Below are 14147 nucleotides of genomic sequence, written 5' to 3'. Positions count from 1 at the left end.
GAGTGTTTGTGTATGTTGCCTTTAATCACTTAAAAACACTTAAAAAACCTCCCTGCATCACAAGCCCGTTTCCATAAAATATGAATAGCATATCATTTGACAAATTCAGAGAGGCACTGCTTGAGACGATACTGCTCACTATGGCCATAATAAGAAAAACAACACATTGAGCTCTAGACTGTCTTGAAGCCCATGTAAGGGTTAAAAGTCACACTTACCCATGACTGTAACTGGGGGAACCATCTGGGGGCTTTATCTTATGAGAGACTGAACTGAAGGATTAGAAGAGTTCTTCTTCCAGTCTTCAAACCATGGCTCTGGATGGACTGCCTGACCCTTGCAGTGGGCAAGCAGAGGGCAACAACACTCCTCACCCCTTCCACAAGGCAACTGGTGAACTGGAAGATCCTTAGCTTTGCTCTTTATCTAATGGCATCTGTACTCATAAGGAGATAGGATAGGACTGGTCTACTGGTATATGCCAGAACAAGTTACTATTCCTGCAGCAGGCAAAGGAAAATATTGTCCAAACCAATCTCATTCACTTCTCCTGTATCTGAAATCCCTACCTGGAGTAAGAGGTAGGGCTTAAGAGACTATTTCAGAGCATACTTTTTTCTCATGTACTACAACAGCTTGTACAATACCCTAAGCAGAGTACTACACAGCAACTTTTTTTCCTGAGTGAAAAATTCCTGAAGGAGCAAAAAGGCAATCTCTCTGATAATCATCAGCTGCTCAACTATATTAAATTTAGACAAGGCTACAATAGTGCCAGAGTTGTCCCCTGCCCTCTAAAATTAGAACTGAAAGAATGGTGGGCATAGCGCTAAATATATAACTCATTTAAAAATAATGTGCTCTCAGGCTTTTCTAATGCTTGAAAAACTGATCATCATAAATCCCTAAAGATCTGTTTGCACAGCCGGCCCGCCTCCACCAGCCCCAAACATGTTTCAGTAGGATATGTCCTTTCCTGAACATCTACTTTTCTTCACAGTATGTAGGCAAAAAAGCAGTGAAGGTTTGCTGCAGTTAAACAATACATTTCCTATTTATCTAGGAAGACAGAAGCTTAACCTGGCCTCTGTTTTCTACACAGAAGCAGAAAAAAAGAGAAAAGAAAAGAGGAAGAGTTAATATTTACTATCTCTCATAAGCACTAGTCCTGGAAGAGTGGATAGAGTCTATCCATTTGAAATGGTCACAAGTGTGAGCTTTAGCTCTTCAAGCTGTAGAAAAGCCATAGCAAACCTCTACAGGGGAAAAAAAACCCCAACCAACAAATTAAGAAACTTCATCTTCCTACTTCTATTTCTTAAATTTAGCAAAACCGAGTACCATAAATTTCAGAATAAATAAAATAATCAGGATGGATTAAGGGTAGTTTTATGTAGAAACAGAGCCATGGAAAACCTACAGGAGAGCACCTTCCTTCTGTCAGGGTCAAAGCAATTTCTGCCTAGAAGATGACCTCTCCTTTACTTCCTAACTATCCTCTAACAAAGAGATAGGCCCGCCTGCCCACCCGCCCCCCCCAAGATGCATTGAGGGAAGCAGCCCTAGGGCTGCACTGAATTTATAGCCAGTTGGGACCTGGCATGTAAATTGGCCCAAAGGAATGCTGGGACCTTGGAGGACTTAGAAGTCTCCATCTCATGAGACAAGGGTTGTCTTGGAAAATTTAGGCTTTTATTTGCCAGCTGTTTCTCTTTTACAGTTATTTCAACTATCAGAGCATCTGCAGCAGATGGTGAGCTTTTGAGAAGAGCGACACGAGGGGATGGGAAATATTTGCTTGGGAGGGTTTCATGGAGGTACCCAAAAGCACTCCCCTGTTTGGTGTGATTCTTCCTTGGGGTGGGGAGAATACACTTGGGCTCTATAAAAAGCCAAATCCCACTTAACTGGAAAAATTAGAGGTGGAGATTATGTGTGAAGTTGGGGGCCCTGGTTAAAGGAGATGCTGCTGCTTCACCACAAAATGTAGTTAACAATAGTGGTGTGGGGTCCCCCTTCCCCCTTCTTTAGTTGCTCTTTTTTCCCCCTGTGCTTATGGGAAGCCTGAGAGGGCTTAGGTCTGTGCTCTTGGTCTTCTGTAGGGCTGTGAGAGGTGCCTGTGCCACAAGAAGTGGGTCTGGACTTGATCTGCTGCAAATATAAAAGCTTGTTAGGGAAGCAAACAGGTCATATTACACTATTCTTGTACCTTAAATAAATCAAGAAAGGTGTAAATGTGCTAGTCATGAACTTATTTCTCCCTTGGGCTACTTCCATGAGATGTTTCTTTCTCTTCCTTCCCCCACTTGTTCTACCTTTGCTGCTTTGGATGGCATCAGCTTATTGGAAGGGTTTGCTGAAAATAGTAATATTAAAAAGGCATGTTTTCTGTTTGCTCATCTGGAATATCCTAGGAGGGATTAACTCATTTAGTTCTTCACCCCATAAATTTGGGGTTCCCTTTCTAGTTTTGTCTTGCAGAAATGTTAAGGCAATAAAAGTATAAGTAAAAGAAGCTGCAGCTTTTTTTTTTTTCTAAATAGAGATATACCTTTTGCAATCTGAATCACCTGGTGATCTGCCGTTTTGTGTTTTTTTTTTTTGTTTTTTTTTTTTTTTTTAAATAGCAACTGGAATAAAAATATCCATGGTTTTCTGCTGAAGGAAGGCAGATCCTACCTGAAAAAGTTTCTTACAATATGAATCTAAGCTTTTGGGAGGAGAAAAATAGTATAGGAACTCAAGGTTAATTTTTTTTTTTTTTTTAAGGAATCCAGCATGTGGATCCAGCGATGAGTGGGCAGTGCAGAGCTTGCGCCTGGGGCTGGTGGGTGTTCACGTGTGGGACATCCCAGTTTGATGTCAAGGGATCTGCAGTTGACTGATGCTCTCAAGGTACTCCCCAAAACTCAGCTGGCAGAAAGGCCATTCCCCACCTTTTATCCTCTCTATCCTCAAGGAAGTGGAGGTTTGGATTTATTCCTCTTTGCTCACGAGAGTGTAACTTAAATCCTACCTCTGGTAAAATGCCTTACCTGTCAGGCAATGGGCTGTTTCTGGGGAAACTGGTGTTTTTGATGACTGTATTCTGAAAAAGATTACTTTGTTGCTCCTAGGAGCTGTTTGCTACTCTGTGGACTTTTTTTGGACTTGGTTTAGAGTTGCTCAATTTTTACTAATGAAAGTAAACAAGAATTAAAGAAATGCCACTGCCTGCTCACTTGCTAAACGTGGTTTTCTTGAAGCAGAATAGACACAACAATTTGAAAACCTCAATCAAGTTTTTTTACAGTTTAAAAAACACGCTATTTTATGGATGTAATTTATACACAGAAAAGAAGAGGGCTATTCCCAATATTATCTTTATCTTCTAGACATAAATAACAAACAACTCCAGTAATCAAAATTTACTGCAATTGTAATAGGTTTTGGCATCGTTTATGTATCGCAGGGAATGTTAACATAATGTTGACTTTCAGGACTGAGGCCAGGTTTATTTTGTTGTTTTTTTTTTTTTTTCTTTTAGGCTGGATTCATTATTAAAAAAAAAAAAAAGTCCAGTATATTTGTGACTTTTCTGACATTTGAGAGATTAATTCTCATAAATAACACTGTTTATGTCTCCTAATCAGAAAGTTGAAATTATCTGTGACAATGTGAACACTAAAAAGTTGTATACTATGAAAATATTTCAATAATTAATGCATGCACTATCTAGAGCAATTGACAGTGAGGTCATAAACATAATGGGCCATCTGTGTTTGATTTGTATCTGAAAATGCTTAAAGGGAAAGGCAGGTAATTCAGGCTTCTCTTACAAATGTAGACAGGCAAGATTTTTCACCTTCTCAGAAGGTTGTTGAACCATTTCATTGCTTTAAAGAAGAAGGGAAAAAAAAAAAGTTCTTCCAAGCTAGAGCCTTTTAACACGCTTGCATTTTGCTCCTGTATTCCCTGACAAGCAGAGCACACCAGTGGGACTTTTAGTTTTCTTTTAGAGTACACAGAGGGTTGTCATTTTCCCTTATTTACTTTATATATTGTTTGCTCTTTAAAAAAATGCCACTTCAGGCCCGTGAGCAATCCCACTAGCTCACTCTGCATTCTGGGACCTGGGTTTAAATAGTTTCCTTTGGACCTTTCCAAGTTCAGATTTGCACTGGGCTGTTGAAAGACAGCAAAACTTTTATGCAGGGATCTGGCTCATTGCACCTTTATGACCCTTCTCTGGACTTGTCCCAGCTTGTCTCCTGAACCTTTTCTCCCTTGTGAAAGTCGAGGTTCAGGTTACCTGCATATCTGGGATTGGATTTAATTTAGCACAAGATTTCTGTGCTGTAATGGGGAGAAATGGATTGTCCTGCTATCGTTAGGAATAACTCTTTATCTCTGAACTTATATGCATTGGCATAAAGCCAATATCAAGCTGGAATGACTCAATAAATAAACAACCAAATACCCCTCTTGTTTTCACTGGCTGATTTGATGACAGTCAGACTCCTGCTCTTGGCACTGACTGAGGCTCTACTGAAGGAAATGCCATTATCTTTCCAGTGCCAGGCAGAGATTAATACATTCTTAGAAATTGAATCCAGACAGGACTTCTAAATGATTTCATGTGACCTACTGTATATCAGGGCTATTAAATACTACAAATTACCTATGATAAAACCAGAGATTGCAACCTATTTAAAACTGTACAATTTTTCCCTCTGCCCTGCCCATTCTTGTTGCCCAAATACTAAGTGTAGGCAGAGAACAGGTCATAGCAAGGTAGCACTAATGTCTAGAGAAACTGGCTGAAATATATCCAGTTAATCCCACACAGTAAAAATTCCCTCACTGTCCCTGATAATCTGATCTGGAGTTAATTTCCTTCTCAGATCTGAATCTGGTGATCAGTGTGATCCTGATCATGAAAAGAACAGACACCAACTACTACCTGTGAGATCTCTCCATTGCCCCTGAAAGTTTTCACCACCTTTTCAGTATCTCATCCCTAGGGCTGCAAAATCTTTGACGTAGCCAAGGGGAAAAATACTGGAATAAAGCAAGACCAGAAGCTGAATTGTATCACCAAGGTGTGAGAGTTATACTTGATGTTGCAAGTACCTCTCTAATGCTCAGGACTCTGAAACATAAATATTTTCTTAATGTTGAACCACAAGGGTAATAAAAGAAGGCAGGGCCCCAGATTCACAAAGTAGTAAGAGGAAGACTTTGGTTTATGGATGCTGAGGCTGGCAATGCACTTCTCTCACTTGCATAAGCATCCTCCTTTCCCCATATTTTCTCAAATATGAGTGTGTATAGATCACTGAGTGTTCCAAGTCAGACCATGAAGAAGATAAATTCTGTGTTGTCTCAATTAAAGTGGGTAAACACCCTTCACCTATGTTTATCTTCAGCTGTACTGCTGTGTCTACAGATTGAAGAATTTCTCCTAAGAGCTACAGCAGAACCCTTTTTTTTTTCCTTTTTACAGAACAATTTTGTCTTAAGCACTTCAAGCCCACTGATCTCCAAGTTTAGCAATTTTCAGTACTGGGAAACCGCATTTTCAAAGCTGGATTTCTGTAACTTCTGTTTTCACTTTTGCCTCTTGTAGTGTTGTTGGCAGCAAGGTCAAATGCCCCACATTATCCAGTATTCTCCCTGCGTACGGGCACCACTGCTTGGAAATCGAGTCCTCCTCCTTCCTTTTTATTAAACTGCAGAAGCTGAGATTATATGTTGCGCAGTAGTGCTTGTTGCTAGTATCTAGATTATTTTCATCTCCTATGGTCTTACTTCAGTATTTGTCTCCCCTTTGAAAGTAGAGTTGGACCCAGCTGTCTAATGATTTATCTTACCAGGGCTTTTTTTCAGAGACAAGATAATTTCCTTGTTTCTACTTGGAACTTTCTTTTTTTACTCTAGCTCTGGACTCCAGAGGGTTTTGGCCTCTTTATGCTATAGCATTGAAGAGAGGTGGAGATTAAATCCTTCAGGTTCAACTGTTTTGAGACAGTTTCCCATTCTATAAAAGTAGCCTTGTTCCCTGACTTTTGCTGTATTTAGCTATATTATAGTAAATGCAGAATAACAGACTGCTCTGAATCGGAATCTTGTCCTCTCCCATAATTTTCTAACATAATAATTCTTCTTATCATCTACAGATTTTATTAGCACAATTTTATGTACTATGTGAAAATTTTATAATAAAGTTCATTATATTGTAAACTGCAAGTTGGGTCAAACCAAAGCAAAACCTGACCCAAGCACAGTCTGGGACAGATGCTTAGGGAAAGATTATTAGGAGGACTTTGCACCCTCCTGGTTTCATAATCAGCCATTAAAAGACGTCCAAAACTGACGTTTAATATTGCTCAGTAAAGTTTCAAATTTTTTAAAAATCCATATGTATTTTTGTTCTCTGCAACATCTATGAAAATGAGTTCCATCATTTAGTTAGTGTTGAGGAGAAAAATACTTTCTTCTAACAGGTGCCTTGTATTGTATTATGAAAAGTAGTGAATAAACATTCTCTACTTACCTTCTCTACTCTATTCCAGATTTTATAGGCCAGATATCATGTCCCCTCTTTCTTTTTTCAGGCATTCTTTACTTTAAAAAAGGCAGCAAAGTGTTATAATTTTCTGCATCTATTTTGAGTCAGAATGACCAGAACTACCATGGATTTATACATGGCATGAGGATATTTTCTGGGTTTTCATTCTCTACTCATGCTCTTGTATCTTATTTTCCCTTTTGTGGAGCACTGAATTGATGTTTTACAGTGAATTATTCACAATCACTGAGATCTTTCTGCCATAGATGTGTCTAGAGCCTGTGTGTGTGCCTGTATTGTAATCGCATTGCTCTCTACCCAGTGACACCAAATTTCTTCTGTTTTCTTGGATAATTCTCTATCATTTGTCCAGATACGATCAGTATAGTTGGTAACATAGGCTCCTAGGGTGACCCTGCTCAAAAACTCTCCCCAGTCTGAAAACTGGATATTTATTTTTGTAACCAACTCATCTCATAATAGCTCAGTTTAAGGGCTTTTGCTGTGAAACCTTCTCAAAATCTTTCTAAAAATCTGAGTACCCTTCCTGGAGGCGCACATGCATTTGTTGATTCTTTTGACAGAACTTTATTAAAAGGGGTTTCTGCAGACCAAGGAATAATGCTGAGTATCACTTGACATTAAAAATTGTAGCAGTTTTGCTTTACTTAGTTAAATTTAAGATAATTTCAAAAGGAGAGTGTGGCTTTCTACTTAGGACTGTGATCTGGCATTCAGGATATACAGGTTATACTCCTTCTCTGCCAAAAATCTGTCTTATTGAGTTGTTTCATCTTTCTGTGGTGCAGTTGCTCAGGGGTGCAGTCATTACTTATTTCTTCCTTCTCCTCTATTTAGCTTCTAAGCTTTACAGGATAGGGGCAGCATACTTATATGTACATATCTTTGAACCATTTTGTTAGGTAGCTCTGGATAATGTCGTAATCCAAGCTGATAACGCATTTGTTAAGGTCAAATAGTTTGATAAGGGCATTAGGTTACTGCTTTTAATCAAGCTCTAGTTGACCCTTTCAATTAATATATTTTTTCAAATTTTGATGATATATTATCTCAATGGGAATATTTGTTTTGGCCACTAAATCAACCAGCACGCCATAAGCAGTTTTCAAATCCTGTGTTATTTCAAGTAGAATTATTTTGCTATTATTCTGCTGTTTTAAAGAAGCTAGCTGGACTCCAGCACTAATAATGTCAGCAAAAAAGCCAAGGACTTTTTTCCTGAGATTTCACTAAGGTGTCATAATTAAGAAATGTGAAAAGAACAAAAAATCACAGTGCCTCTGCACTGAAGATGTTCTGCCTTAAGAGTCTGAGTAACAACTGTTGGGTCAGTGACCATAAAACAGTCCTATAAATGCAGAATATGAGATCTGAATGGGGGCATTGCCTCGCAACAATTACGCCAGCAGCTAATGGTAGAATCCAGTGGGTTACCCGTCCTTCCTCCCTCACCATTTAAAGTGACACCATCCCCATTTTCACTCTGCATCTATCATAAAGACACATTGATTTCCTTTTGGAGGAAAACACATATTTCTTCCCTCCTGCTAAGAAGATAAATCTGTCAGATTTTAATCAAATGTAGTTGTTCACAACTATAGAAATGTTTCCAGTGTCATAGATGACCCCCCCACCCCCTTTTTTTTTTCTTTCCTTTTTTGAAAAGGAGGCGGTTTCTGGAAGCCAAGTTTATTTAGACAGTACACCTGTGCTAAAAATCTTACTATATGCACCGGCAGTTAACATTTCAGAATGCCCTATGGGCAGGTTTAACTTTACTGCCCTCCAACATAATGCCTGTCTTGTAGTGGTAACCATGAATACTGCTATAGTTAAGGGTCTGTCAGTGGTTCTATCATAAACTCCCCTGTTTCCAGGGTTTTTATAACTCAGCCATAAAAAGTCTCTCCAAGCTAAAGCTTAGCTTACCAAGGCAGACCTGATTCTGATCTTGGAAAGGCAGATGATACATATCCCTCTGTCTCTTTTGAAATTAGCTATGATCCTCAAGGAAGGGCTCTCACAAACCATGGGTGCCATACATGTCCAGCAATGTATGATAGATGAAGGGGGAATAGTGTCTTAGAAAGGCTTTCATCCTCTTCAAATGGCAAATAAATTGGTCTTTTTACTTTGAAGCAAGAGGAGTCAAACAACACAGTGGTTTCCAATTTAAATTGCATTTTTACTTTAGTCTTTTATTTCTTAAAGCAACTTTAGGAGTTCATTACTTCTTAGCCTGGGCCAGAGGCAACAATCTGATAGCATTTAGAAATGTGGAATATCATTCACTATTTAAGTATTACTCTGGATTTAAATCAGTGAGAATGAATGTAGAAGTGGGTATCCTGAAGAAAAAGATCAATCAAATCTGAGTAGAGCCAATGTTCAGAGCAACTTAGAAACCATCATTATTGTGACCCTGAAAGAAAGGAAATGGTCTTAAAAATGTAAAATTACAATTTAAATTTCTGCTTATTTGACTGTAAACTTAACCCAGGTTGTAGGCAAGGCTGGCTGCAATGAGCTCCAGAAGTAGAGCAAATGTTGGTGCACAATAATAATATTCTCTAATGGCAGCTAGTATAGGTTATACATACGCCAGTAAAATTAGAATGTGATAGATCGATGCTAGCTATATTATGGTTTCGATGCTGTGTTAATGCCCGCTAATTAAAACAAATACAGCAAATTTTTGATACTGGAAATGTTTTTTGGGGAGTAGGAAGAAATGTTCAACTCTGCCAGGATATCCACAGGCTTTCCATTCTATGGTGGTAGTTATCTACTGATGTTTAAGGTGCTCCAGTCCTCTTTATTCTGTTCCTGAGTGCCCCAAAGCTGAACACTCACTAAATATTTCGAATTTGAACCTGCACGTACATCTGGTCAAGGCTGAAGAGAAATAAAGGAAATACCTTGAATGTGACTATTTAGATCAAAGAACAGCAGACCAGTGCTGAGTCCTGCTGAAGTGTTTGGCTAATATTGGCTTAGATTTGACTAATAAAGCTCCACCTCTGATCATTTTAAACCTGTACTGTATTATTGTAAGTCAGTCAGAGATTCTTCAACAGCCTGAATTTGGTGCAGCAAGCCTTTCTGCTCCTCAGACTGATTTTATCCATAGTCTCCAGTTGGGTAGTAGCCCGTGGGCTAAATGGTTGAATTTGATGTGGTTGCATTAGACAACCTGCCAGAAGAGCTGGCACCTTCACACGTTTATTCCTAGTGCTGAGTCTTATCTCTAGTATTTGACATTTTTACTATATTAAAATTTGGGCTCTTAGGAACAGGGAAACGGTGACTCAAATTGTCGCCTCTCCTACGGTGGTTTTATTTCTGGGTGCCATACGAGGCGTGTGGTGTCTATTGCTGCTCCTGTGCCTAAGTGAGGAATAGGCATAATTGCTTTGCCCCATCCTCTGGTTGTCATTTTGGCAAAGCTTGTTTGGCTTGACTGGGGGGAATAATGTGGGCCATGACGTGAGCTGGCACTGCCTTCAGGGGGAGAGGGAGAACAACAGTCCGAAGCATAGTTTGGTCCTCGTTCCTCCCCTGCTCTGCTCCTGGGACAGCTGATCTGTTCAGTGCCTCTGACTGCTTCACGCACCAACCCAGGGGAGTAAATGAGAGGGAGGAAACTGCCGATCCATCTCTTCCAAAGAGCACTTTATAACAGTCTAAGGAAGAACTATGGAAAACGGAAACAAATTAAGTAGGAAGGGGAAAAGTGCCTTTTATTTGCTATTTCTACACTGATAATGGAACATTAATTTAAACCAGGACCCTTTTTGAAAATGAGTCAGAAGTAAGCCCTGGCCAAAGCCATTCTTACTTTTAAACAGTATTTCTGCTTTTGTATTGCAGGGAGGTTTTATGGCTCCTGCCCCTAAACCAGATCATTCAGGCCTTACACTTCTTCAGATCTAAGCCAACAAGATGATGTTCTGGTGACCAAGCTTTTCTCTAATGCTTGTGCCTTTATGAATCTTCTCTCTTCAAGATGTCAAGGAAGTTTCTCCTTTTAGGGAGTCTAGTCTCCCAGTGATCTTGGGGTGGATTTGCACATTTAAGTCCCATCAAATGCTAATAAGAATTCCTTGGTCAAATCCTCTGCCCCGTCCCTCTTCATGCCTCACTGGGAAAAAAGAGCCATTAGTGTGTTTAAAAGTAAATTTCAAGGTTTCCTTTTTGTGTGTTCCAATGGCCGAGGTTTATTCCTCTCGTCCTTTTTATTTTATTGTGAGGCACCTTGAGTTATTTGCATGATAAGACACCCTGTAAATGGATTATATTGTAATGCATTGTGTAGGTTTAATGCTGACAACAGCTCGGTTTGGAAGTAAGATAGCAACTTAGATTTTTAGTTTCTGATGTGCCGTGCAGAGAAATGCCTTTTGAGAAGCATGAGGCAAAGCAGGAGGGATGAGGAGGAGGCAGCCGGAGTTAAGTTGTATGAATAACGTGAAGGAAGGCTGGCATTAAAGAGTTGAATACATTAACTTCTCAGCCTCCAAACTGGAGAGAATCAACGGCACAAACGCGAGCTGCTCTTCCCTCTCTGCCATAACAGTTCATGTGGTTTTTCCCTTCATTTTTCCAAGCATAGCAAAGGAATGACAATGTTTTCTGGTAACAATCTTTCATATGTGATGAGTGTACCTTTGCAGTCACTGTGCCCAGAATATTATGTCATTATATACTACCTACTTATAAATTGAAGTTGGTCCCCTGGAGAAGCCCTATATTTCAGAAGAAGTGGTGAAATGAACAAAAATCTGTTTTTTGGGGGGAGGTAGATTGCTTTTAACTCTCACTGGACCATGTAATGAGTGCTGGTGCAGGAAGTTTGGTAGTCTGAGCATAAAGCGTGGAAAACATACATTCCCCAGGAACAGTATGTTTAAATCCTGGCAGAAACAGCTTGGCTTTTCCTTCCAAGGTAAATATGCAGTTTGCATTGAGTGGGTATTTTAGATAATACCATAAAAATATAAACTTGGTGTGGAGACTAAAGTGCTTGTCATCTATGCTCAAGTCCTGTATATTGGCTGTATTGAGTGTTACATGCTTGAGATATTCTGTGAAAGTGGTGGAAATATTCCTCTTTCTCCTTTTCATTTGCAATAATTAAACCTGCCAGCTTTTTAAACATTCCTGCATACAACTCAAAGCTTGAATAAAATGATAGTAATTAATCCAAAGACGACGACTCTGTTTCACTTGTATCTTGTTGGCTTAATTCTGCATGGTACCCAGCACCCTTGTGCTGGTCTAAAGTTCTTGAGCACCTCTTCAGCTTTCGGCATGCACGTGGTATCATTTCACACTGATTGGACTATTCACATATTAAACTGCAGTTTGATAGGTAACGGTAAATATTTTAACCAACTGCTTATTACCTGTAGTGGTTGAATCACCAGCTGAACAGTCGTGCAAAATTTATGCTTCCCTCAAATTAAAATGAAATGCTGCTTGGAATCACTTTAGGTTTCATTTTTTAACTCAAAGTAGTCACGAATAGCATTTTTAAAAGCACTTTGATCATTGCACTCCTTAAAAAAAAAAAAAAAAAGAAAAGGAGGGCTGAGGGGAGTATCTTTCGGGAAGAAGCCTTTGAAATCATAAAGTGTAACTAAACTTAGTCAGCATACTGTGACCTGTCAGGAAAGGACTGATCCTATTAAAGCTCCACTGCATGAAGCCAAAATACTTTGAAGAGAATTCTGTAGATTTCTGTGTTTACTGGCATCAGTGTGGCACAAGAGGAAGACTGGCTGCTGTGTGGGTTTTTTTTTTAAGAGGAGAAGAACTGCCTAGAAGAGCCACCAAAGCGTTCCTGATTTATGCTGCTGTATTGGTGACGATGCAGTTTCTGGGACATGTTGTCACTCGATTCAGCTTTCTGAATCTGTGACTATTTGGAAAAAGGGAGATCTTGATTTACCAATCCATTCTTTTCTATTAAAATATGTAGAGCTGCTTGTCTTCCCTGCAATTTGGATCAACTCCTCAGTTATGAGGAAAGAGTTGGATACTAGCTGTCCCTTATAGGTGAGTGGCCTGTAAATCTGGATTAATTCTAGCAATCTGAGGGAAGCAATATGAGGATACTTGTACTTCTCACTTGAGTGCATGGTCTTTATGCCATTGCACTCCTACATTGATAAAGAGACACTGTACAGTTGTCCAGCTGACACCAGATGCAGGGCAAGAAACTTTTAATATTAGTTCAAATTAAAACAACTTGTGCTTTTAAAGAGAGGAAGAGGTTCTTTGTAAAGTACAAATAAATCCTCCAGCTTTCTCTGTGAAGACGTCACTAACAACTCATTTAAACTCTTCTCATAAAAAGAGCGTTTGTGTTCTAACAAGAAGTTTTGCAGTCTGGAACAAAATGTTACTGATTGGGGAATTTGGATCTCAGCTGCTCCTGAATGACTCCAGATTTAATTCCATGCATGTCAGTGCTGTTATTCCAGATTTGCATAAGGGCAATAGGCCATACTTTAGAGAAATCAGTGTTACTGGCAATCGAACTATTATTTGAGTTAAAATACAAAAAAACAAACAACCTTCTTTTGTCCCTAGAAGCAGTACTCTTGTGGCCTTTTGCAGTTGAAAATGTTTGAAGCAAGTGAAAGCAAAGCCGTGCAACTGGTACTACATTTCATGAAAATATCTGGCATGTAGAGCATCCTTTCCTTTTGTGGGTTCACCTGTTTGCGTGGCTTCTGTGCTATGTGGGGTGAGAGCGTTGTATATGAGATAGCCTAGGATGCAGTAAAAACACTGTAAAATAAATCAGCCTGCATTTGACATCAGAAATAATTTTTGGTTTATATACAGGGATACAAAGACTGATATAACACACTAATGTTGTCTGAAAGAAAAACAGAATGATCAGAATTGATAATAATTCTTCCATTAAGTGACAGATAAAACTTTAATTAAGACAGCCTACTTGAAGCTCAGCATGCTTCATGTGTGACTAATTCTGACTGGCAAAAATATTAATTTTAACAAACATCAATTAGCAAGTTTTTGTCCGTAGCTGAGAAAATAGTTGTTGCATGCAAGTGTATGCGCATGTGTACGTATTTGTGTGCACGTAGCAGCATGTGGCATTTAGTGAAAAAGCATGAGGGCTCTCACATATCCTGCAATACTTAATACAAGGTTGTCTGGTGTCTAAGCAATGTGTCTAAACACATGCACGCATGAAATTCTCAGTACGATAGGGTGCACTTAGCATACATAAGCACCAAAAAGCCAGTGGCTAACATGAGCTATTTGTAAATGAGGCTGCATCTAGCACCTTTCAGTGGTTCACCAGGTGGGAACTGATTTGGGATTTCTCCATTTTCATGTGCCTAAGCTGAAACAAACTCAGTGAAAACCTGGCCCCACTGCTTCAGGCTCCTGACAGCCCCAGGGAGAGGTTACAGCTCTGACTTTCTTCTCCAGCTGAGGTGTCTGGGGCTATTTCCATCTTCCAGAGCCCTGGAGTTTCCCCATGGCTCGTAGCCCCAAGGGACTGCATGGTTGCTTGTCCTAGAGCCAGATCAGACTG

The 14147-nt window shown here is 39.5% G+C and overlaps 1 long non-coding RNA gene across 1 annotated transcript in view; it reads left to right on the top strand.

Annotated features, from left to right (window-relative positions):
- The window catches only part of LOC148050304 (uncharacterized), a 58936-nt gene extending 47358 nt beyond the window's left edge, over positions 1-11578 (top strand). The window contains exons 11-12 of the long non-coding RNA XR_015701265.1: positions 2770-2895; positions 10442-11578. This is a non-coding gene — a long non-coding RNA (uncharacterized LOC148050304). The remainder of the gene's footprint in view (positions 1-2769; positions 2896-10441) is intronic.
- The last annotated feature ends 2569 nt before the right edge of the window (positions 11579-14147 follow it).

The sequence above is a fragment of the Nipponia nippon genome, unplaced genomic scaffold (genome assembly GCF_047370975.1).
Source record: "Nipponia nippon isolate SJK-2023a ecotype South Korea unplaced genomic scaffold, ASM4737097v1 scaffold_9, whole genome shotgun sequence".
NCBI lineage: Eukaryota > Metazoa > Chordata > Aves > Pelecaniformes > Threskiornithidae > Nipponia > Nipponia nippon.
The sequence above is the reverse complement of the archived record's forward strand: the minus strand, read 5'-3'. Positions and strand labels throughout refer to the sequence as shown.